This window comes from Schistocerca gregaria, chromosome 2 (assembly GCF_023897955.1).
Source record: "Schistocerca gregaria isolate iqSchGreg1 chromosome 2, iqSchGreg1.2, whole genome shotgun sequence".
Lineage (NCBI taxonomy): Eukaryota > Metazoa > Arthropoda > Insecta > Orthoptera > Acrididae > Schistocerca > Schistocerca gregaria.
This window is the reverse complement of record NC_064921.1, coordinates 607273209-607297282: the sequence shown is the minus strand read 5'-3', so window position 1 is coordinate 607297282 and position 24074 is coordinate 607273209. Positions and strand designations below refer to the sequence as shown.

Here is a 24074-nt window from a genome sequence, read left to right as displayed (position 1 = left end):
ACATTGGAACAACCGAAATAAAATGTTCAAACGTGCCTACGTTCTGTATTTTAATTAAAAAAAAGAAACTACCTGTTACCAACTGTTCGTCTAAAATTGTGAGCCGTATGTTTGTGACTATTAAAGCGCCATCTATTACAAAGCGAAAAAAGTGGTCCAACTAAAACAGTCACATTTCTTTACGTACTACACGAATATGTAATAAAAAAATGGGGGTTCCTATTAAAAGAACGCAGTTGATACCCGTTTGATCTTTGGCAGCGCCATATAGCTGGCCAACCATAGCGGCATCTGGTTTCCCCCTTCATGCTAGACAAGTTTCGTTCTTTGTAGTTTTTTCGTTTGACGCTTATTTCGTGAGATATTTGGACCGGTCACAAGCAGTGGACCACCCTGTATAACTGCAATTATTCCTATAGTAATATTTACTTTGATAGAGGACGTACAGTATGAATTATACTTTCCAGGAAACGTTGAAGATTTGTGTGTTTCATGTGTTTATTATAGAACCAAGAGAACGAAGAAAATTTATAATTATGTAATGAAGACATAATTATGTTTTATCTTAAAACAGGAACACTAATTGGAAAAGTGTTGAGCAATAAGACGATCAGGCGAAATGAAATAGTAACGTGCCACGTGAAAAAGGAAAAAGCGTAGCTTTAGTAGTAAAAAGTTGTTCAAAGACAGCTTCACATATACCCCTATCTACATACCGACTGTAACATGGAATGAGAAGTGACAGAGTTGGAAGTTAAACACGTTAGCACGATGCCTTTAACGACGAGCTACGACCAGCGGACATCCGTGGTGGGCCTCTGAGGCAACCGGTTAGCTAGTTTATTTGGTTATTCTCGCAATTATCGAGCTTCAAACGTCGTCTTCCATGTTGGAGTATCACGTGAGACGACGATCTACGGAGAGGAAGCCCCGTAATGGCAGACGCACGCCGTAATCACAGCGGCCGTGCCCGGCATGAGCGATGAGAGGGACCCTGTGGGCCTGCGTGGAGACGAGACGAGTGGAAGCGCCGTGAAAGTGGGCTAATAGGTTATTTGCCGGACGGCGCAGCGTCTATTGGCGCTGGCTGTTAGGAACCTGCTCCTAAGCAGGCGCCGTAATTCCTTGTTTACCGCGCTGCACGCCGCCAAAGGAGCCGCTTGTTTGCCGCTGCTGTTTCCGAGCGCGGCGCGCGTTAATTGCGAGTCGCCGGCACTGACGCATTCTGCGACCGTGTGTACAGGGGAGAGGCAAAAAGCAGTGCTGTCGTACTCCGAAGTCACGCACGTGACGCTGTGAAACGCGCCAGGCTGTAGCCAGCCTCCTCTTTCATTATTTTCTCGCAACACTCTAAATTCATCGGTACGATAGTCTAATTAATGCATAAAGTCCGATGTATGAGCAAAAATCGCTGTTACCCGTCTGATTCTGTGACGATTTTAGAGGTTTTCCTTTAACTTCTCTCAATTCTAAATCTCTTGTTGAATTCATTCGACTGGTAGTTAGCGTGAAGTGAAAACATGGTCACGGTCGCAGGTTCGAATCCTGCCTCGGGCATGGATATGTGTGATGTCCTTACGTTAGTTAGGTTTAAGTAGTTCTAAGTTCTAGGGGATTGATGACCTCAGAAGTTAAGTCCCACACTCCTCAGAGCCATTTGAACCATTGAAAGCATGGTTCGGCCCTGAGCGAGCGAGGCGAGTCATTGGGCGCGGGCACTGGATGGTAAAAACAGGCCGCCGGAGCTGCTGCGAGCAGCCATCCGCTGGCGCATTCACTGCGGCAGAAGGTGGCGTGCGTCTTTGACAAGAGTAGCAATGCTCGAGGGCGAAAGTGTGCGTACTGAGTTCGGTGGACTCGCCCAGGTCTCGCCATATTGAAGAGTACGGGGTTTTCTCCAAAGAAACAGACTATTCACAGAAATGACGTGTCCTGTATGATAACAGCGCACTTTCGTGAAGTAGCGACATTGCGCCTCCACTGGTCAGTCTTTCGCCTCGTGCCAGTGGCCCACCGGCTCCGCAAACATAAATATTGAGAAGGCAAAGTTACAGAAAGTTTTGGCGGGACGCCGTTCGATAGGTCAGAGCTTGAAATCTTTGGGAGCTACGATTTGCAGCAAGAATTTGGATGGAAGAGTCGGTATATATCAGTGCTCACAATATTCCGAAATGAAATGTAATGTCGTGTGGCTAGGGCCTCCCGTCGGGTAGGCCGGTCGCCTGGTGCAACTCTTTTGAGTTGATGACGCTTCGGTGATTTAGGCGTCGATGATGATGATGATGATGATGATGATCATGATCAAGAAGACAAACCACACTCCTTGATGCAATAATTTACTAACAGCCGTATGTATTGTAGAAATTTATTTTATTTTATGGACTTCTATGTGCTACCAGTTTTGGCATTACATTGATGCCATCTTCAGGCCCCGCTCGTCACAGTCGTAAAATCGCTATACACGGACTCAGAGTCTGTGTCGCCTGGCCACCAAGAGAATTGTTGCAGAACGATTTGATTCAAGGATCCAGTTCTATGGCTTCTTCCGTGTATAGCGATTTTACGACTATGACGAGTGGGGCCTGAAGATGGCATCAATGTAATGCCGAAACTGGTAGCACATACTAGTTCACAAAATAAAACAAATTTCTACAATACATACGGCTGCTGGTAAATTATTGCACCAAGAAGTTCGTGCCAGCCGTCGTCCCACGATCCATAATGGATTAATACTACATTAAGCCCCTAAGCGGAGAAAAATCTCCGACCCAGCCGGGTCCCTTTGCACAGCATTCGGCCGCACTGACCACTCAGCTATCAAGGCGGACGATCTTTCGAAAAACGACGCCGAACCTTCCTGAATAAAGCTGTTAGGAGTTTTTGGAATGGAGAAATGAAGAACGTGATGTTTGATTGGCAGAGATGGCAGTTTTGGCGGACTCACATCGCAAAGGAGCAGAAGAGCAAAGTATCAGACCCGTCTTCACTGGGAGCTGTAGAGATGACGCTTCAGCGTTTCAGGGAGGAGAGAGTGGGCTTCTCTGCCGCCAGTTGCAGAGGGAGAAACGATCGACGGACTTGGGGAGGAGCAGTTAATTCACGAGCAGATGGACCTCGCCATTTAAGCGTCCGCCTCCGCGTGCAGCCTCGCCACGCCTCGTCTCCCACAACTGATGTAAGTCTCGCACATAAACGGTTAAGAACTCATACAGGATGAGAGGTGTGTTGTTTCAAATTAATCAGTCGCTGGATGGTGACCTCTCGGTCACGTTTTTACTGTTTAGGGTTTTATTTTGCTCACCACCGCTAGTTCAGTTTTACGATTAACATTCAGTTGATAAAATTTCTTGTGTATTCTATAAGAACTTCTCTGGTCCTCTCCTTGCGAAGATGCACAGTTATCAAACGCTCACATGAACATATGCACTCATTCTCCCGTGAGGAATATTTGATGCTTGTTTGTTCTGAGCAAGCATTGAAATTCGAACCAATAAATGTACTCATTTTTAACCTTGTTTCATTCCAGTAGCTGATAGTCTCCGTCACTACTTGCTAATTTTCAATATTTAATCTTGGCACACAACTATGCTCCATCCCTTATACACAATTTCTTCAGATACACTTGGACTGTAGTGGCGGACATGCACCTTCAACGAGGATACCTAGTGCATGACAATCGCAAATCAGGTTGTCTAGAGCCAACCCCAATGCGTCCTGCAACTGTCGATGATACCATATGAAGTCATACTACAAATTCACTATCGAACACACAACTTCATTTTCCTTTTTAGCTTCGGTTCAGGAATGCGAAGAAGCAATGACGAAACGCTTATTTTGTGTATCCTTCGAGTTACGGTTGCGTCGCACCAAGTCCCACTCGCAGCTGCGGCCAGCTACTACTCTAAAAGTAAGGACTCAGTTTTGCACCATATGTGTTCTGTGTTGTGTACCTGTTACAAAGTGTTCGTTACTTTCCTCGCGGAACATGTAAAGCTCATCAGTCTCCTGTTAACCCTCAGGACACGATCACTGTACGCCATCTTTCTATGTGTAGCTGTGAGAAGGCGTAAATTTTTGTGCAGCTCGTATCTGAGGTGGGACGTGGTTGTCAGTTCGGCGTTCACCTAGTGGGATGTGAGAAACCGCCTAGAATCCACATCCAGGCTGGCCGGCACACAGACCATCGTCGTTGATCCACCGGGTGGATTCGAACTGGGGCTGGCGCTTCTGTAGACGTGTGTACGCGTCCTTGTACGTCTTTCCCGAAGCACTGTGCACGTATATACGTACGGCGCTTGGGCTTTCTTACAGTACTATGGACGTCCGTATGCGACTTGATTTGCCGACTTCTCAGTAACGCGGACGATTTGCTTCCATTCTCTGTGAATAAAAACATTTCCAGTATTTATCATACATCTTATATGCCTCATTGCGTGCTATCATTGTCAAAAAAAAAGAAGAGATACGGAGATTATTAGGATCACGATTCGCGATACGCAAGGACGCGAATGGGCGGATATAAAACCCAATAACTCGAGAACGAAATAAGATATCGTTTGCTTCAATTTTAAATAAAATTTCGGTATCTTATCTACATTTCGTTCACTGTAATTTATCAGCTCAAGCCAAACACACACAAAATTTACGCAATGCATTTTTATCTCTGCAAACTGTTGAAAATTTCGTGCATGTTTTACTTAATTTGAAGAAGCGCTGTAAGTATGACGGGTAAGGAAAAGAAATTCATTTCTTTATCTGGCGACGATATCAGAGTGTAGGATGTGCAAAAATCAACTTTTTTCAGTTTTTAAGTTTTTCATACCGGCCGGAACGGCGCCTGTCGGTACGGGCACCAGCAGGAAGCGAACCCTCTGCCACAGATATCCGTAGCGAGCGAAGTGGCGCAGTGGTTAGCACGCTGGACTCGCATTCGGAATGAAGACGGTTTAAACCTGCGTCCGGCCATCCTGATGTAGGTTTTCCGTGATTTCCGTAAAACGCTTCAGGCAAATGCCGGGATGGTTCCTTTGAAAAGGGCACTACGGATTTCCTTCCCCATCATTTCCTAATCCGAGCTTGTGCTCCGTCTCTAATGAGCTCCTTGGCGATGGGACGTCAAACGCTAATCTCCTCCTTCTCCACAGATATCCTTAGCTAAATGGAATTGGTCTGCTTGCACGCTAACTACAAATTCTTCAAAAGATAATACATCTAAATAGACTCACTAGACAATGCCTGAAAATGAGTAACAATCATTTACTGAAAGAAGGTATATCAAAGTACACTCAGATGTTGCCTCCAGTGAAGCCATGGTACTGATGTAGAGTTCTGCACCTGAGGTAACCTAACATTAGATGACTACTAACAAATCTAATTGAAGTTCGGACGGACTAGAGTTTAGAGAGTTTAAGTTAAGTCTCTCGGTAACTAAACACGTTGATATCACTTTAAATAATGTCGGAAACTCCCCCTAAAGTGTTCTACGCCCGGACTGTTCGGTACTGCAGAGATACCTTGTAGGCCACTCCAGAACCGAAGAACTGCTGGAACTGGCCGACGACTGCCTGAAAGTTGGCTGAGCGTCGGCCTGCAGTCCCCCAAATCATGCGCTCGTCGTAGCGTCCCGTGAGCTACTTGGCGGCTACTGCCGGGTTTCAGTGCCCACCGTGCCTGAAACGCAGCTACTGACGGATTAGATGACCTATTCCAATGTCTTGTGCGAAAGCACAAGATAGTTTCTAGTATGAGCGCCATCAAGGAGGCGACTGACCGTACTATTTGTGTCGGCAGGTTAAGACCACACCAATTGTGTGTGTCGCGACCTGGTACTACCGCTGTGTGCCGCTGCTGGCGCAACGTAGCAGCAGGTAGGTAGACAGGTCGATTCTATTTTTTTTCAAGCATTCTTTGGGCTTTTTTCAAACCGAATAAGAAATGTCAACATAAATATCACTTTCCTTTGTTTTCTAACTCTTTTTCTCAAATAAATAAATAAATATATAAAGTTTCCTTCTCTTCAGTTCTACATAACGAAAAAATGCACTAAATCATAGTTAATGTGAACTCACACGAACAGTATAAGGAGTCGTTCTAAAATGGAACTTACCTCTCCACTCACCCCATATGACAATTTAATTTTGTAATCAAACACAACATCTTGTAAGCAGCGTAGACAGGCCGAACAGGGTGGTGTGGGGGACTATTTCTACGCATGTCACTCACGCCATTTACTGCTATAGTGGAACGCTTCTGGGAGTAACGAGTATTGCCAGCTCTTTGGGAGTCTGACGCGAACTGCGTGCAGAAAAAAAATGGCTCCGCTAAGAATAACCAAATGGAGGAATACCAAAACTACAGACTCTGTCCATTCAAGCAACAAAAGCTCGCAGGGAAAAAGAAAAAAAACGAGTAACGAAATGGTATTTAAAATATTGGGGAATATTTCTTAGCAACGAACACATACGATGTGCGAGAACCCTACGACCAGAGTCCACATACTTTCGCTTGTCAGCACTGTATAAGAGAAGCTGTATATGAGTATAATGCCACTGGACAGTGCATGGCAAGAAAGTGGTGGTCTCGTTTTTTGGGGGATCGCTTTGGTGTACTGACTGTCAAAAAAAAAATAATGGTTCAAATGGCTCTGAGCACTATGGGACTTAACATCTGAGGTCATCAGTCCCCTAGAACTTAGAACTACTTAAATCTAACTAACCTAAGGACATCACACACATCCATGCCCGAGGCAGGATTCGAACATGCGACCGTAGCAGTCGCGCGGTTCCGGACTGCGCGCCTAGAACCGTATAGTGTTTGGGCAAGAGTGTGTTTGGATTTTGCCTATTTGGGTATGAGAAACGGCGTTCCACTCAGTTACAAACTAGCACTCTAGCACTCCAATCTCCACCACCAGAGAGCAACAGCTCTGATACATGGTTCGCGTGTGGATTTGCCGTATTACGGTGTAAAGCTATACCTCGGTGTCACTGCAATAACAATAAAAGCGGTGTGCAGCCGTCCGCACATCCTTTTTGCAGGTGCAACGGAGTGTTTCCCGCTAGCGAGACTGTAAGGTGAACACCATAAAACTATGCTTCGCGGGGTTATTGTTTTCGGGACCATCCCTTGCAATGCATACAAGAAAATTTTACATTCCGCGAAGTAGATATTTAAATGAATTTCGAAGCTAGGATGGCGATGGGAGTTCTGAACGCCGGAATTTTCAACTTAGAACTAAATTTCAAAAGCTGCTTCGAAACTGATGATATTGACTAACGTAGTAAGCATGACTATTTAAAAAAAATGGTTTATAACAAAATGGCAACACTCTGAATTTTTTCGTCAAAAAAGTCGTTATAAAAGCGTGCACCGAAATCGAAATTAAAATATATCGCAAAATCCAACGTAACACAGTACAAAAACGCTGATTCGCAAGCAACAAGCAAGTATAATGAACTGCGTGTATATTTCACGAGTTCTACCTCCTGCCAACTTGAAAAATGTTGTCAGAAAAAGTTTAACTTTTAGTCGACTGTACAGTTGACTTTTTTCACGCTATGTCTCATTTTGACAAGACTATATCGATGAACTAGCATCCACTTACCAATCGAAGCTTCTATGGGCGATTCGGGTTACTTTTCGAAATTGTTCTGTTCGTTTATATAGATCTTTTTGTTGTTTTCAAGTTATCTAGTTTTATTTCGTATAAAAAACAAGCGAAATGACAACTTAAACAGACACGAGACAAGCACGTGCTTTCAGACTGTTTACAGCAAACGTATCGTGCTACGAAGAGAAATCTAGTTGGAATAGTATTTTAGTTGATCATAATGACCTCTGTCATAGTATCTGAAACTCATAGGACCCCTATTTCGGCGGTAGGCTAACTATTATAGTAGTACAACGGTTACATTCAAAGTAATACGCCTGGAAAGACGACGTCGATTTTCATCCGATGGTGGCATGTGGCACATGTGGGATAGTAGACGTACTGATAATGGTTTCAGCGTCGCCCGCCAATAGATGGCGTAGTGGCATAGCTGGCAGCCTGTCTTAAGTGTCTGGCATTTATAGCGAATGTTCGCAGCCAAAAGGCTCCAGCAAACCCCACCCACTCTGACACCTCTTCCTATTGTCTCATCTGCCTCACCTCAGTGTCCAGTAAGGTCCATTATCTCCCGCCGTATTCATCACCACCTTAAGCAGTACCACCTCCTTCCCCTTACCCAGTGTGGCTTTCGGCCCTCCTTCTCAACTGACGACTGGCTCCTTAACCTTACCAATCTTCTTTCCCTCCAACTTAACTCCCATCGCTCCGCTCTCTTTTTTTCCCTCGACCTTCAGAACACCTACGACCATGCCTGGAATCGTGGGCTCCCCTTCAAACTTCAAATCTATGCTCTCTCCATCAATTTCATCCATCTCGTTGTTTCCTTCCTCTCTCCTCGTCCCTCTTATGTCACTATCCACAATTCCAACTCCCATACTTTCTATCCCACCTCCGGAGTCCCCCAAGGCTCCGTCCTTTCCCGTCTTCTCTACATCCTATACACTGCCGATATCTCGAAACCTCCTTCCCCGTCTGTTCACCTCATCCAATTTGCTGATGACACCACATTTCTGGCCCTTTATCCTGCACTTAAACGGTCCCAATATGCCTTTCAAACCCACTTCGACCAGTTCACCACCTGGTGCAACCAGCGGCTCCTTCACATAAACCCTTCTAAGACCCAGGCAAACATCATAGATTGTAACACCCGCTCCTTCCGGATGCACGATTTTTACCTCACCATTTATGGTTGTCTTCTCCACCTCATTCCTACCCTGAAATACCTTGGCCTCACTCTCGACTGTCACCTCATCTAGATTGTCTTTATGAGCCAACACAAAGCCCACAATAGACTTCACCTCCAGAAACTCCTGTCCGGCCAGAAATGGGGCTGCATCTTTCCACCATCCTTCACACTTACAAATCCTTGATCCGCCCCATCCTTTGTTATACCAGTGTCTTTTGTAGTTTTGCCCCTCCCAGATTCTATAAAGCCTTCCAAATCCTAGAGCGCCATGCAGTCCGCCTCGTCTTCTATCCACCATGTGAATCCTTTATCACCTCATTCCTTTCTTCCATCTCCTTCTTTTCCTCGAACACATCCACACCCTGTATATAGTCTGCAGACTCAATCTCCCACACCCCCTGGTGTCTTCCCTCCTCTCCACCCCCAGCCCATTGCCGCATCTTTACCACTGTGTCCCGCCCTCTCTCCATCTTCACACCCCCTGCCTCCTTTCCCAATGCAACTTACAGCACTTACCCCTCCCAGATGATGATCTTCACCCTCATATCTACCAACTCTAACCCCCGCTCCTTTCCCCTTCCCCTTCCTTTCCCCTGAGTAGTTTCCTCCCTCCTCCACCCACTCCCTTTCCTCTGCTCCCCCCTCTGTGTCTCTGCTCCCCCCTCTGTGTCTCTGCACTCCCTCCTGCCTTGCCTTATCTCTTTACCTCCCACCCCTGCCTCTTGGTGTGCCCCCTGCCCCCTTCTTCTTCTTCTTCTTCTTCTTCTCACCCCCTACATCCCCTCCCTCCCACTGAACCTTCCTCCTCTCAGGTGTCTCATCCCTCGACAGGTCCCTACCAGCAGGTTTTATTCTTTGTGGGTGCTCCATCGTTTACAGTGGTTTTTGAAGTCTCTCTCACACTGTGTTTTTATATTTTGCGCCTCGAGTGTATTTTAAGTGACGCAAAAATTGCTAGCTGTGTTCTTTTAACTTTATGTCGACTTTTTTTAACAGCTCCAGTGAATGTCCTAGTGTTAGTGTATATTTTATCTTTCATATCTCCATTTACTGTGTTTTTATATTCCCCTTTTTATGTATGAGTTCCACTTGTTATATATTTTGTAAAGCCACTCGGCCGTGAGAGGTGGATTGTGCCACTGTCAGCATGAAATTACAATAAAGAAAAACAAAAGCAGAAAACTAGGTGTGGTGGAAACGTGTGAAGTAAGCAGACAACCATGCCACGGAGACATTCATGCTTCCTACAGCCAACTGAGCGAGACTGAAAGTGATCTAATTGCGACTTTTCGAGTGGCAGGATGGCCCGTTCGAGGAACTGCCACACAAGTTGGATGTGCTGCGTCTGTTACACAACGTTGCTGGTGTCAATGGTCACTTGAACAATCTCACACCTGTTGAGAGGCTCTGAACGTCCACTTAGCACAGACGCCCGTCAGGATAGGGGCAGCAGTGGCAGATTGTACAGCTACATGGAACTGATAAGAGGGCTTGTGAGCCCAGACACGTAAATGCGAAGTGTTGCGAGCCATTTATTAGCAGTGGACCTGTGTGCATGCACACCTCTAGTTCGTCTTCCACTCACTCCACAGCATCGACGCGCACGGCTCAACTGGTACCGTAGAAAGGTCACTTGGAAGACAGAATGGCGCTGTGGTCTTCAGCGATGAAAGCAGATTCTGCTGCACGCAAGTGACGCTCGTTTGCACGTACGACGTAGACCTGGTAAGCGCCGTCTCGCACAGTACATTCTCCCGAGACACGCCCCATCCCAGGCCTTACGGTCTGGGGTGCCATAAGCTAAACCCATGTTCATCCGTGGTGTTTCTGGATGGGACGCTAAGCAGTGCTCGGTATGTGCAGAATGCCAATAGACCCATTCTTTTGCATAATGAAGATGATTTGTTGTTGCAACCGAATGATGCTCGCACACACGCTGCCTGTCAAACAATGTGTACTGTGCAAGATGTGCACCACTTCCCTGGCCAGCACGATTTAGAGAGTGGGGTATGTGGGATATGAAACTTCTTGGCAGATTAAAACTGTGTGCCGGACTGAGACTCGAGCTCGGGACCTTTGCCTTTCGCGGAGCTACTGGCGGAAGTAAAGCTGTGAGGACCGGGCGTGAGTCGTGCTTGGGTAGCTCATTTGGTACAGCACTTGCTCGTGAAAGGCAAAGGTCGCGAGTTCGAGTCTCGGTCCGGCACACAGTTTTAATCTACCAGGAAGTTTCATATCAGCGCACACTCCGCCGCAGAGAGAAAATCTCATTCTGGTATGTGGGCTATGATGGGACGAGATGTGACTTGTGCGATTCGGCAACAGACAAGTCAGTCTTACAGATATACGTGTAAAGAGATCGAGGAGGCGTGTATAATGCACCCCAAAACAGCATTCGCCATCTGTACGATTGACTGGATGCTAGAGTCAGTATCTGCACAAGCGCCCACCACTTGCTAACATGGTGTTTCAGCATGGGTGGTACCTCAGAACTTCTTATGCTATTTGTCTGTGAATGTAATCATTTCATGTAGTCTATATGAACTGTTCCAAGAATAAATCTTAAGTGAACTGGAAACTTCTGACAGGGTGTACTAATTTTTTCCAGTGGTGGGTTTTAACTTTTACAGCACACTTTATTTGGATGAATCTTAAAATAGACTCTCTAGAGAACATTTTAAGGCAATGAAAACATTAGGCTAAAACTGTATTTCCGCGCTAGTCGCACGCAGATGGATACCGTCACCAGTGAGATGACAGAGGCGCTGGTTACATATAGAGTGCTGTGCTTAATCTGTGGCGTAAGCAAAACAGTTCTTACTTCTACACTGTCGATACTGGAAAACGGAGCGTCTTTGAGGGGCTGAACTATCGTCTGCTAGTGCCTGAGTGGCAATGATGCACTAAGGGTGATTGCTACAGCCAACTCTCAAAATATCTGTATAAGATGGAGTACTAATCGTGCTTTATTTATGTATCACTTACGTATTGTGGTAAGCGACCTACGTCGAAGCATTCTCACACTGAATACCTTCTTGTTTATTGGGAGTATCACATAACTGAAACACATTTGGAACAAATTATGTTCGCACTGGCTCAAAATTCGAATGATATGCTCTGTTGTCAGTAGCATAAGATAGATGTGTGGGCCGCGCGGAGTGGCCGCGCGGTTCGAGGCGCCGTGTCATGGATTGCACGGCCCCTCCCGTCGGAGATTCGAGTCCTCCCTCTGTCATGGGTGTGTTGTTCTTACCATAAGTTGGTTGAAGTAATGTGTAATTCTAGGGACGAATGGCCTCAAGAGTTTGGAATTCACAGACATTTGAACATTGAACGGATGCATGTGGTGAATAACTGTGTATATAGTTGTTTTAATTTGGACATACCGATGCATCAGACTAGAAGTAGTCTGTTATCTACCTGCCAGCTCATGAGAAGGAGTACTCCTGCTGCTGTTTTAAGAAATATGAAATAACCTGTCTGTCGAGACCTGAAGATGCTAACATTGATTACGGAAACCGACTATCGAGAATAAAGGTTATTATTAGAGATCGTGTCAAAGAAGTTTGTCTTCCAAAATCGAATCTAAATTCACCGAAATAATAGAAATAGAGGAAGAAGTGGAGCAGCCATGCTGCTTTTCGTCGCCTGACTGAGTTCTTCGGTGGAGCAGAGCTGGTCTGCGGTGTATGGAGGATAGCCGTATCACCAATGGCGCCTTGGCGCCAGCCGACCCTTCAGACGACAAAGGCGGCGGCTGAGCGCCAGATACACGGGGCCGTCTCGACGACAAGCGGGACGACGGCTTAAGCCGGCGGCCTGGGGAGGCCCCTGCCGAGCCGATCAAACGGCTGCAGTCGGCCGACGCGCGCCTGCCGTCGCAGGCCCGAACAGCGCGCACTAAATCCAAGTGCTGCGAGGCTTCTCTCGAGAAACCGAGTAAACGTTTGGTTTACTGGCAACGTTTCCTGCCGCGAGGGCTGTGGCAGTATTAGTCAATACGAACATTCTCCCTATGTTAATTGTTGGTCTCCTACTGATAATGAGATACATGTCTAGTCACATAATAATTGCATTATTTTTTACTGTCATTTTATGCTCATTTTAGGGAAGTTGCTGTATTATGAGAGGATCGCTATTCAGATGCCTGCTTTAGGCTATAAATGTCCAGCTGTGATGTAAATAAAGGATTAGAACTTGCGACCGATGCGAATCGTTCATTCTTTAATTTATGATTAGTTGCAGCAAGGCAACTATATACCAGAGAACTGACTGTTTTCTCTGGTTATTTACCGGGTGATCAAAAAGTCAATATACATTTGAAAACTTAATAAACCACGTAATAATGTAGACAGAGGGGTAAAAATTGACACACATGCTTGGAATGACATGGGGTTTTATTAGAACCAAAGAAATACAAAAGTTCAAAAAATGTCCGACAGATGGCGCTGGACAGCAAAACTGTTACCGTGACGGGTGAGAGGTACGCCGATATGTTACAGAATCACATCATCCACAGCCTGGCTGATAAACACCTGCTGGAATCTTTTATGCAGGATGGCTCTCCACCGCATATTGCTAGACGCGTAAAAGATCTCCTGCGCGCGTCGTTTGGTGGTGATCGTGTGCTCAGCCGCCACTTTCGTCATGCTTGGCCTCCCAGGTCCCAGACCTCAGTCCGTGCGATTATTGGCTTTGGGGTTACCTGAAGTCGCAAGTGTATCGAGATCGACCGACATCTCTAAGGATGCTGAAAGACAACATCCGACGCCAATGCCTCACCATAACTCTGGACATGCTTTGCAGTATTGTTCACAACATTATTCCTCGACTACAGCTATTGTTGAGGAATGATGGTGGACATATTGAGCATTTCCTGTAAAGAACATCATCGTTGCTTTGTCTTAATTTGTTATGCTAATTATTGCTATTCTGATCAGATAAAATTATAAATAGTGGCAACGCATGGGGGCAGAGGGCAACCATTGTCGCGAGTTGGGCCAACTCGTCATGACGGAGTTTAGAGCACGGTGACGGGAAGTTTGCGGCAAGCCAGCATAAGTAAAAGTAGGACGCAGTTTCCGTGACAGACTGTCCTTAGCAAGAAGCAGTTAGACGAGTCCAAGGCTTGGACGACCGAGGAAAGACAAATGGTCCATTCAAAAAACGCGTTATATGAGAGCAACAATGAGCGGTGAATGATTTCAGTTAGTGTTCTGGAGGAGTTAGCACTGGAGGAACAGACACTAAAATTTTGATGGGAAATTATGAGTAAAGTGGCTTGTCTGTGTCGCGGAAGCCCAAAAATTACAAGTAAGGGTGACAGACCATTGCGTATAGGTGAACACGTCGCGGCTTGCCTGTGTCAGATGGCTAGTTCTTTCTCTTGGTGTAAACGTGTATATGTACAATGCTGAAGTAATTAATCAGTGAAGTGCTGTGTACGACACGTTTTATCCTAATTAAGCTCAAATTGCCAAACCATATTAATTTTATTATTTATGAATACGTTCATACACATGTCGCAGTATAACAATACTGTAGAACATCTGTATATGCAATAGGCACATGGATGTACCGAAAAATAAATGTTTATTTCGTCGAGACTCCTCATCATACCTCGACTGTTCAAAATGGCTCTGAGCACTATAGGACTCACCATCTGTGGTCATCAGTCCCCTAGACTTAGAACTACTTAAACGTAACTACCGTAAGGACATCACACACTTCCATGCCCGAAGCAGGGTACGAACCTGCGACCGTAGCAGCAGCGCGGTTCCGGACTGAAGCGCCTAGAACGGCTCGGCCACAGCTACCGGCACAATAATTATTATTGTTACTGTTATTATTATTACTACTATTATTATTTTGCGGGGAAGCACTACACGTTGTAGAGATACAACAGTTTGGTGAAGGAATAACGAGAAAAAGAGAAACAAAAAATGTTCAAATGTGTGTAAATACCTAAGGGACGAAACTGCTGAGGTCCTCGATTCCTAGACTTAGACACTACTTAAACTTACTTATGCTAAGAACAACACACACACACATATGCCCGTGCCGCCCGCGGTGGCCGAGCGGCTCTAGGCGCTTCAGTCCGGAACCGCGAGACTGCTACGGTCATAGGTTCGAATCCTGCCTCGGGCATGGATCTGTGTGATGTTCTTAGTTCTAAGTTCAAGGGGACTGATGATCTCGGATGTCAAGTCCCATAGTGCTCAGGGCCATTTGAACCATTTGAACCTATGCCCGGGAGAGGACTCGAACCTCCGGCGGGAGGGAAGCGCAATCCTTGACATGCCGCCTCAAACTGGGCACGAGAAAAAAAATAAAAAAATAAACACTGTAAACAAATGAACCAACGTTTCTGCTCGACGGCTGCCGCACTCATATGGTATTCAACATTCTCATGAAAATTTGAATCTCGATTTCTCGAAACCGCTTCAGAAACGGATCGTACTCGAGCAGAATTTGTTACATGTAGATATGTAAAACAGCCGACGAAAGGTGAGAGAATTGTGACCCGTGGCGTAAATGCTTCCCTTGAAATGAAACGAATTGAAATGTGCATATAAAATTATCTACATGTACATTTATATTCCGCAAGCCACCCAACGGTGTGTGGCGAAGGGCATTTTGCGTGCCACTGTCATTACTTTCCTTTCCTGTACCAGTCGAGTATGGTTCGCGGGGAGAACGACTGCCGGAAAGCCTCCGTGCGCGCTCGAATCTCTCTAATTTTACAATCGTGATCTCCTCTGGAGGTATAAGTACGGGGAAGCAATATATTCGATACGTCATCCAGAAACGCACCCTCTCGGAATCTGGACAGCAAGCTACACCACTTGAGTTTGCTAAACATCTCCGTAACGCTATCGTGCTTACCAAATAACCCTGTGACGAAACGCGCCGCTCTTCTTTGGATCTTCTCTATCTCCTCTGTCAATCCGACCTGGTACGGATCTCACACTGATGAGCAATACTCAAGTACAGGTCGAACGAGTGTTTTGTAAGCCACCTCCTTTGTTGATGGACTACATTTTCTAAGGACTCTCCCAATGAATCTCAACCTAGTACCCGCCTTACCAACAATTCATTTTATATGATCTTTCCATTTCAAATCGTTCCGCACGCATACTCCCAGATACTTAACAGAAGCAACTGCTACCAGTGTTTGTTCCGCTACCATATAATCATACAATAAAGGATCCTTCTTTCTATGTAATCGCAATACATTACATTTGTCTATGTTGAGAGTCAGTTGCCACTCCCTGCACCAAGTACCTATCCGCTGCAGATCTTCCTGCATTTCGCTGCAATTTTATTGGCGGAGGGATGTTCGGCCGGCTGGTACAAGCCTTTCTATTGGACGCCACTTCTGCATCTTATGCCCGTCGATGAAATGACAGCAAAAAAACAACAACAAACACACACACACACACACAAACACACACACACAGTACCAAATGAAATTCCCCACCCGGCTGGAAACCGAACCAGAGGACCTATGATCGAGAGTCGGCAACGACAGCCACAAGAGCACGAGCTGCTGACTGTGTTCTCCTTGCAAAGCTAGGAATGAGGACAGGCTGCGGTCACCGGTAGCACGTCGGACAGGCGGAGAACCTGCGCTGATCACCAGTCGGTTAGGTGGCGCGCGGCTCTCCTGTCTACCCACGGCTGGCGTCCGCGCCGAAGACAACCGCCTCCGGCAGCCCCGTGGCCCCTGCTGGCCCTCAGCTACCGGATACAGGCTGCCGGCCAGCGTGCCGTAGTCGTCTGCGAGCAACAGGTTGCAGGCAGTCGCCGCTCCCTGCTACACGGCTAGTGGTGACGACGTTCTTCACAGTTAAGGCCGATTCTCACTTGACGTAACGGAACGTAAAGTCACATCAAAACAACCCACAACGCATTTTAAATGGCGGCAATGAGACAGGCAGTCGGCGGCATGGACAGTCACGTCAGGCTACGTCTCCGTCTAGGACACTCAGGAAGAGTGTTTTGATGTTGACTTTGGTGGCGGGGAATAAGTCACTGTCTGCTAAAACCAGAACCTATTTTTTCCGTGCTCACTCACGTTATAGTACTGGATTCTTCATTTTTTCATTGCTTTATTTTTGTGACAAATTCCAGATGTTGCAAAATAAAAATAAATGATCGTATGCCATTGTTGGCCGGGAGGCCCCATTCGGGGGAGTTCGTCCGCCATATTGCAAGTCCTTTTTAGGTGACGCCTTTATAAACTTTTACTTACAAAATAACAATTTTCGTTTTACAAAAACAGTTTACATTTTACTTGTGCTCATAAGACAATCCGTTCTGTGCTTCTATTTTCTCTGTTACTGTCCAGATAATTATTTCCTTTGGTCTTCTATATTTTTCAAGTGTCTGTCAGACTGAGTTCGTTAGTAATTTCTTGCGTTGTTCATTATTTCTATTTAGCGTGTTCTGAAGTTTGATACACTACATTTGTACAAGTGGCAGAAGAATTTAGAGGAAAGCATTGATTGCAAGATCTAGTTAGCTACACAGAAATAATTGAGAAATAGTTATTTTACTTTTTACTTATTACTAGTTCTGTTATTATTTTTAGTATATATATTTTGTATATTTTGAATTGTGGATGTTTTCTATCCAATTTAAAATCATGTTGTATTTTAACTATTTTCTTATTAATCTAGTGTTGGGAAGCAAAGGGGCAAGCACCTTACGTTGGGCCTTGAAAACCAGACCGTAGTGGAGTATACACTAGACATGAATTCAACTTGACAGAAATAGCAGCGAATGTATCAACCGACAGCCGTTATTTGTAAGCAAAGTGATATCCAAAGGAAAACACTCATGAATAAATATCTTAACATGGAAGACAATCCACGATATTAAAAGAACATTTCCATTATAGCGAATTTTTAAAACCATTTTTTCTCATTGAGTGAAGAACAATACATTAGGAAGCAGTGGACGGTGCAATCGTAGAGCCAGTTTGTTACGGGTGGTGAGTGAGAGTATAGGAGACTGAAAAGTGAGGAAGGAAGCTAGTCACGATGGAAGGAATGGCATATATAAGCACGTGAAACACTTCTGTTGCATTGATAGAACTGTAATGATATTGAGGTACTCACTGTTGGGCACACCTCTCGATTGCACACGATGAAGGTAGAAAACACTCAAAGCAAGGGTTACACTGACACGCAGTGGTGATGGACACAAAACACCCAGTCCCATTCCAGGAATCGAACCTAGGCCCCCTGCGTGGTAGGCGGTAACGCTACAGCTACTCTACGGAGGCGGACGTTGCAGAACGACTTAGATATTTTTTTCACTGGAGTCACTGAGTGCTCTTCCATGAACGAGGCCAGACACCAAAGCGAAAAATGATTTAGGTATTACAATAACAGAACAGAGCTGACGAACGTAATTTAATGGAGCAATTTTAATTAAATAACCTTTTAATAAATTAAAAGGTCAGCTCTATTATAGGAGAAAAGTACAGTTGTTTAGACGTTATATGCTAGTTACGAAAAAAGCTATAATGGGTAAGGGAAACAGGGTCTATGTATTCACTTGTAAAAATTGTGTGATGTGCTTGTGTGTATACTTTTTAGCTAGCTAATATTTATCGATGTTTTGAAATTTTCTTTCACTTCTCAGCTATTTACCATACAAAATTAATCAAGAATATCCGATACGAAGTTTGCTTTGAATGTTAATAAACTTTATTGTTGTTAGTTCCTCAGTTTCGACATTATACTCCGCTTTTCTTTATCACGGATCATATCTCGTAACCTAAATTTCACCCGTTTGCCTCGGTAGCTGCGCGATCAGCGCGTGGATTGCTAACCGAAGGTGCCTGTGTTCGATTCTCAGTCCGGTCGCAGGTTTTATGCCCTCGGGGTCTGGCTGTAGTGTTATCCTCACGTTCGTATCGTCATAACTGCCATTCCACTATTGGAATGGCTGTATGAGCGTGTACTGGAAAAATTAATACATTAAAAAACAAAGTTTCACCGTTCAGTGCTGTACTCAGTGGAGTGACGTCGTGTTGACGTTACTTGTAGTGTGTATCGCCCATAATTTCACAGTGACGTGACATGACAGTCCATTCCGTTGACATCTAGTGTGAATGAGACCGCGACTCCCCTGTAACACAGTAGCCCATACGCCGTCCTGTCCCGCATAACAAAGGTGTCAGAGTGTCGAGTTGGCTGTAGGTCTGTCAGTCTGAAGTTTCTGAAGACTCGTTGACCCTTATCTGTTTGAGGAACTGTTCAGATAACAGTAACAGGTACTTTCTGTACTGTGATGAAGTTTATATGTTAAGGAATATTTTCTAAGCTATAGGAGTCACGTGGTTTCTGGTGGTTCGTAAAAAAGTGAGGGACGTACTACAAACGTGTGCGTTTGGACAGTGCGGCGAAATATGGCTCTAACATGCTATGGCAGCAGACAACCGATGCGAGTGCCTTTGTTAACAGCACGACATCGCCTGCAGTGCCTCTCCTGATCTAGCGACCATATCGGGTGGAACATAAACGACTGGAAAACCATGGCCTGTTCAGATGAGTCCTGATTTCAGTTAGTAGGAGGTGATGGTAGGGTTCGAGTGTGGCGGCGACCCCACGAAACCACGGATCCAGTCCGCAAGCTGGCGGTGGCTCCGTAACGGTGTCTGCCGTGTTTAGATGAAATGGACTGAGTCCTCTGGACCAAAAAATGGTTCAAATGGCTCTGAGCACTATGGGACTTAACATCTATGGTCATCAGTCAGCTAGAACTTGGAACTACTTAAACCTAACTAGCCTAAGGACATCACACAACACCCAGTCATCACGAGGCAGAGAAAATCCCTGACCCTGCCGGGATCGAACCCGGGAACACGGGCGTGGGAAGCGAGAACGCTACCGCACGACAACGAGCTGCAGACCCTTTGGACCAACTGAACCGACCATTGACTGGTAATGGGTTTGGCTACTTCGAGACCGTTCGCAGCCTCTCTTGTACTTCACGTTCCCGAACAACGATACGCCGCGTCACCGGGCCAACGTTGTCCGCAATTGTTTCGAAGAAAATTCTGGAAATTCGAGAGAGAGATTTTTCCATGCAGACTGCCCGAGATGAATCCCATCGAGCATTTGTGAGACATAATCAGCAGGTCATTTCGTGCACAAAATCCAGCACCGTTGTGGACGGCTGTAGAGGCTGCATGGCTCAGTATTTCTGCAGGGTTCTTCCAACGAGGTGTTGAGTCCATGCCACGTCGAGTTGCTGTGTTACGCCGGGCCAAAGGAGGTCCGACAAGATGCCAGGAGGTGTCCCATTACTTTTGTCACCTCAGTCTACTTACCAACAGCAGTCTGTCATCGGTGATGGCCACTGAATTAATGGAACATTTCGAATATACTGCACCGAATTTGTCCCAACTGAAACTTCCCTGCTGCTGTAGAAATGCATGCGCCATATCCGTGGTTTACTCTGAAGAGCTGACGAAAGGCAGCGATACTTCTCATCATCCCAGTATGACACATACTATGGAACGTGAAGAAAATCAGCACATGACATTCTGGGAATTGAGCGAGGTTGTTACTGCGACTGAAGATAAATAAAATGTGTAGTCCTCTGTGAATCCCTTATACAAGACAATAACTATACGCAGGTAGGCCCGAGAGAGAAATGTAATATTTGCTGTGTCTGTCAACTGATTATAAACGCACGGATATTTGGAGCAAGGTCATTTAGATGCTCCGAGAAAAGAAGATACTGAGTGTTTAAAAATTCCCCAGCTGTTCTTTTCTTTGTACCCGTAGCGCGATTGTTGCATCAGTTATGAATTCCTAAGAACGACACCCTGAGAGCACGTGACACACCGTTCTGAGAGCTAAAAACACAAAGTGTTGCGCGAAGTTCATATCGCAAGAATATCTTAGTACTTCCCGAGCCGACAAAGAGCGAGCGGGTTGCATAGAGCGTTGTTCCAGCTGCACACTGCGAAGGAAGGAAAGAGCCATTGCGAAAGCGGAGCTGTGTTTGTAGCGACAAGGCCTCTGGTGGGTCGTGAGCGCTCGGGCGCTGAGTCACTGGTGGGGCAGAGCAGTCGCTGGCGGTCACAGCACCCAGGGAGCAGGAGGTGCGGTGAATGTTAACACACACACTGCGCTCGTGATCGGGAGGAGGCGTGTTAAAGATCACCGCACTACCATCCTCGTGTGGTTGTTCCACGCTTTCCCCTCCGCTGTTGGTAACGAATAGTGGATTGCTTTGTACCAATTCCTGGTTTGTAAAAAGAAGGAATATTTCTGCCACTACATACTTCCCCCTTAGTTATTCCCTACGTTTAGCTGCACACGGAGGGCTACGTTGGATAACATGCAAGAGGAAATCCTAAGTATGGCACTATGCAGAGACAGCAATGCCACACCAAAGTTGGCAACGTGAATCGTTTCCATAACATTGGCTAGGGCTCGCTGCAATCCGCAACGATGTATGGGAGGGGCTTTTCAAGACCTCGCCTCCCCCTGAGCACAACGGCGCCCTCACACTGAGCTCAATATAGTGTCGAGCTAGCAGGAGCTTTGCCAGTTCGTGACCTAAACTGAGGGAGTCAACATTGGGAAGGGCGGTGTTTAAAATGAGGCTTAGGGATATACTATAAAATTTTACCCTGGAATTTATGTCGGCACAGAAAAATGGCTCTGTGCACTATGGGACTTAACATCTGAGGCCATCAGTCCCCTAGAACTACTTAAACCTAACTAACATAAGGACATCACACACGAGGCAGGATTCGAACCTGCGACCGTAGCAGTCGCGCGGTTCCGGACTGCAGCGCCTAGAACCATTCGGCCACAGCTGCCGGCTGTAGGCACAGAAAAACACCCTCCAAACCATCACCTATGATCTGTGTGCAACAGAATTAAATGCTAATTATTGTATGGCCATGTTTACTGATAGGAGTATTTCACATATCTTTCTCAAATTATCAAATTAATCAGATTTTCCCCCCAATAACACGACATCTCAAAAATAATAATGTCAGGATATTATCTGCTTGAATTATACACCGTATTAAGGATCACGAAAATATTTGTTTCCATCAAAGATACATTTGGATAATGATAAACTTAACTAGTGATAGTCAAACTTAACTAGCATACACCGAGTAAAATTATTTATGGTTGGCAAAGTGGAGGGAGGATTCCTCGACTTTCCCCTTGATGAAATGAACGAATAATGGAATCTAACAAATGAATATAAAAGAGAAACTATTTGGACCTCACGTGTTAGTGGCCACCTAAGCTTGCAGGTATCGTAGCTCTCGCTGTTAAGAAAGACTAAAATTTATGTCTAAACAAACTCCTGTGTGAAATTCCTCCGCTTCAGCTGCGAGGATCTCACTTGCACCCAACGCAAGCTGCAAGACAGGTAATACAATGAGCGGTGCATTTCCTCAGAAGTAATCTCGAACGGACAGCTGGCAGCTCCGGGACCCGCCAAACAGGCTCCCGTAGCGACGTCTTTGCTCGATGGCTTATGATTGCCGTTTTACGTTCACTCCGTAAAATTTCGACGTTACCCCACTTGGAGCAGTCAGAAAAACATGTTAGAACACCAATGCGAGAATTATTCCGCGTCTCTGCACCAACCACAAGCTTTCAAGAATCAGAAAATTCCCCTCCGCACAATTTTATAGCATAGGTTCTAACATATCGTAGTGAGTACCAAATCGCGGGCCGTCCCGTCTGTATTTTTTGGAGGTCTGTTCTTCTAACCGGCAGTTCCCACGTCAGACGCCACAAACCAATTTAACGTGCATTCACGTATCTTTTAGCTAATTTTTTCTCAAGATAACCTGATTATGATCTTAATGAAACAAAAGTAAATTTAAATCTCTTACTACATTTCAACTTCATACTATAGGACTAATGTGGAGGGGGAATCCTCGATTTTCCCCTGTTGAAAACAACCGGTTCTGTAGAGCTGGACATCACTGATTCCAGTTTGCGATAAAGATTAGTAGCAAAGTGTGCGTCTCATAACTTGGGGACTTGTTCAGCTTACAAGTTGAGATATTCTTGCAAGGAATTACGCATTCCATGCTCGCTGTATCTGATCCTAAGGAAACACTGGGCAAGGTGGCACAGTGTTCTAGATGTTGTACGCACATCCGGGGAGACCAGATTTACGTTTTCTGTCGTTTTACAGATCGTTTACCATAAACGCCGCGACGGTTACTTGGAAAAATATTCAGCAAATTTTCATCCCGGACCGTTTAGTCTGTCTCCAGCAAATTTTGTCATCGTGAATATGTTGAAAGCTAAAGTTTTCATCTTTCGTTTTTTAATATGGATGCGGCCCTTTTTCTTCGCCGTACCTGTCCAGTTAGGGTTAGTGATCCGCCTCTAACGCTAACGTTGCAAAAATTTTCAAACAACAAAATATAATAATATTTGTCGTGGTGGACCTATTAAGTCATATTTAAATTTGGAGCTCTTGGGACATAACGAGAAGCATCCACTGAATAGAATTTATTCTTCTGCTTTGTGAAAGTTTAAAATTAAGTCCTGGTGACAGATCCGAATCCGCATTGGTGATACATGGGCACTTCTCTACCACTGCGGTGAGCTTTGCATTCGACACAAGTCGTCAATCTGCTATTCCATCTCCTCCCGTACTTGAACGCACAATTCGCAGTAGAATGGAATACCATTCAGGTAGTATTCCAGTGGGCGGCCAGAAGTCAAGGGAACGCATTGGGCATGACGTTAATAGCGAGTTAGCGAGTCGCTCGTCCGTGAGTCCTAAAATTACAGTAATACGTCGAAGCGTTCTGAAGAGATATCGATGATTGCATCTCACACCGCTACCCAGAATTGTTCTTATATCGTTGTGCGTATACGGCTATCTACGGCGCTCCATAAATTCTCGATTGAGGTAAGACCGAATAACCTGGGAGGCCGATCCACGGTGACGAATACACATCCCAGACCACAAGTGAGTCACTGTCTGTCTTGACACAAATTTGTCGACAAGCAGGATACATAGGTTCACGGAGCGTGTGTTACTCTCTACGTGCCCATTAGATCGATGCAAGTCGAACCGGAATTCGTTAGAAGATGCTTCACGCCGCCACTGTTCCACGGTCGCGTGATGATTTTCGTGGCCTCATCCCAGTCGTTGAGTAGTGTATTGAGGCTAACTGAGCACGCCTTCAACACGACTTTAAGGCACTAAATAACAAGAATCCATTTACCGAAGAAACAGACATTGGTGGCGATCTTGCAC

At 45.4% G+C, this 24074-nt stretch overlaps 1 protein-coding gene across 5 annotated transcripts in view; it reads left to right on the top strand.

Annotated features, from left to right (window-relative positions):
- The window catches only part of LOC126334563 (extracellular sulfatase SULF-1 homolog), a 1305433-nt gene that overhangs the window by 229995 nt on the left and 1051364 nt on the right, over positions 1–24074 (top strand). The gene's annotated exons all lie outside the window — the stretch shown is intronic.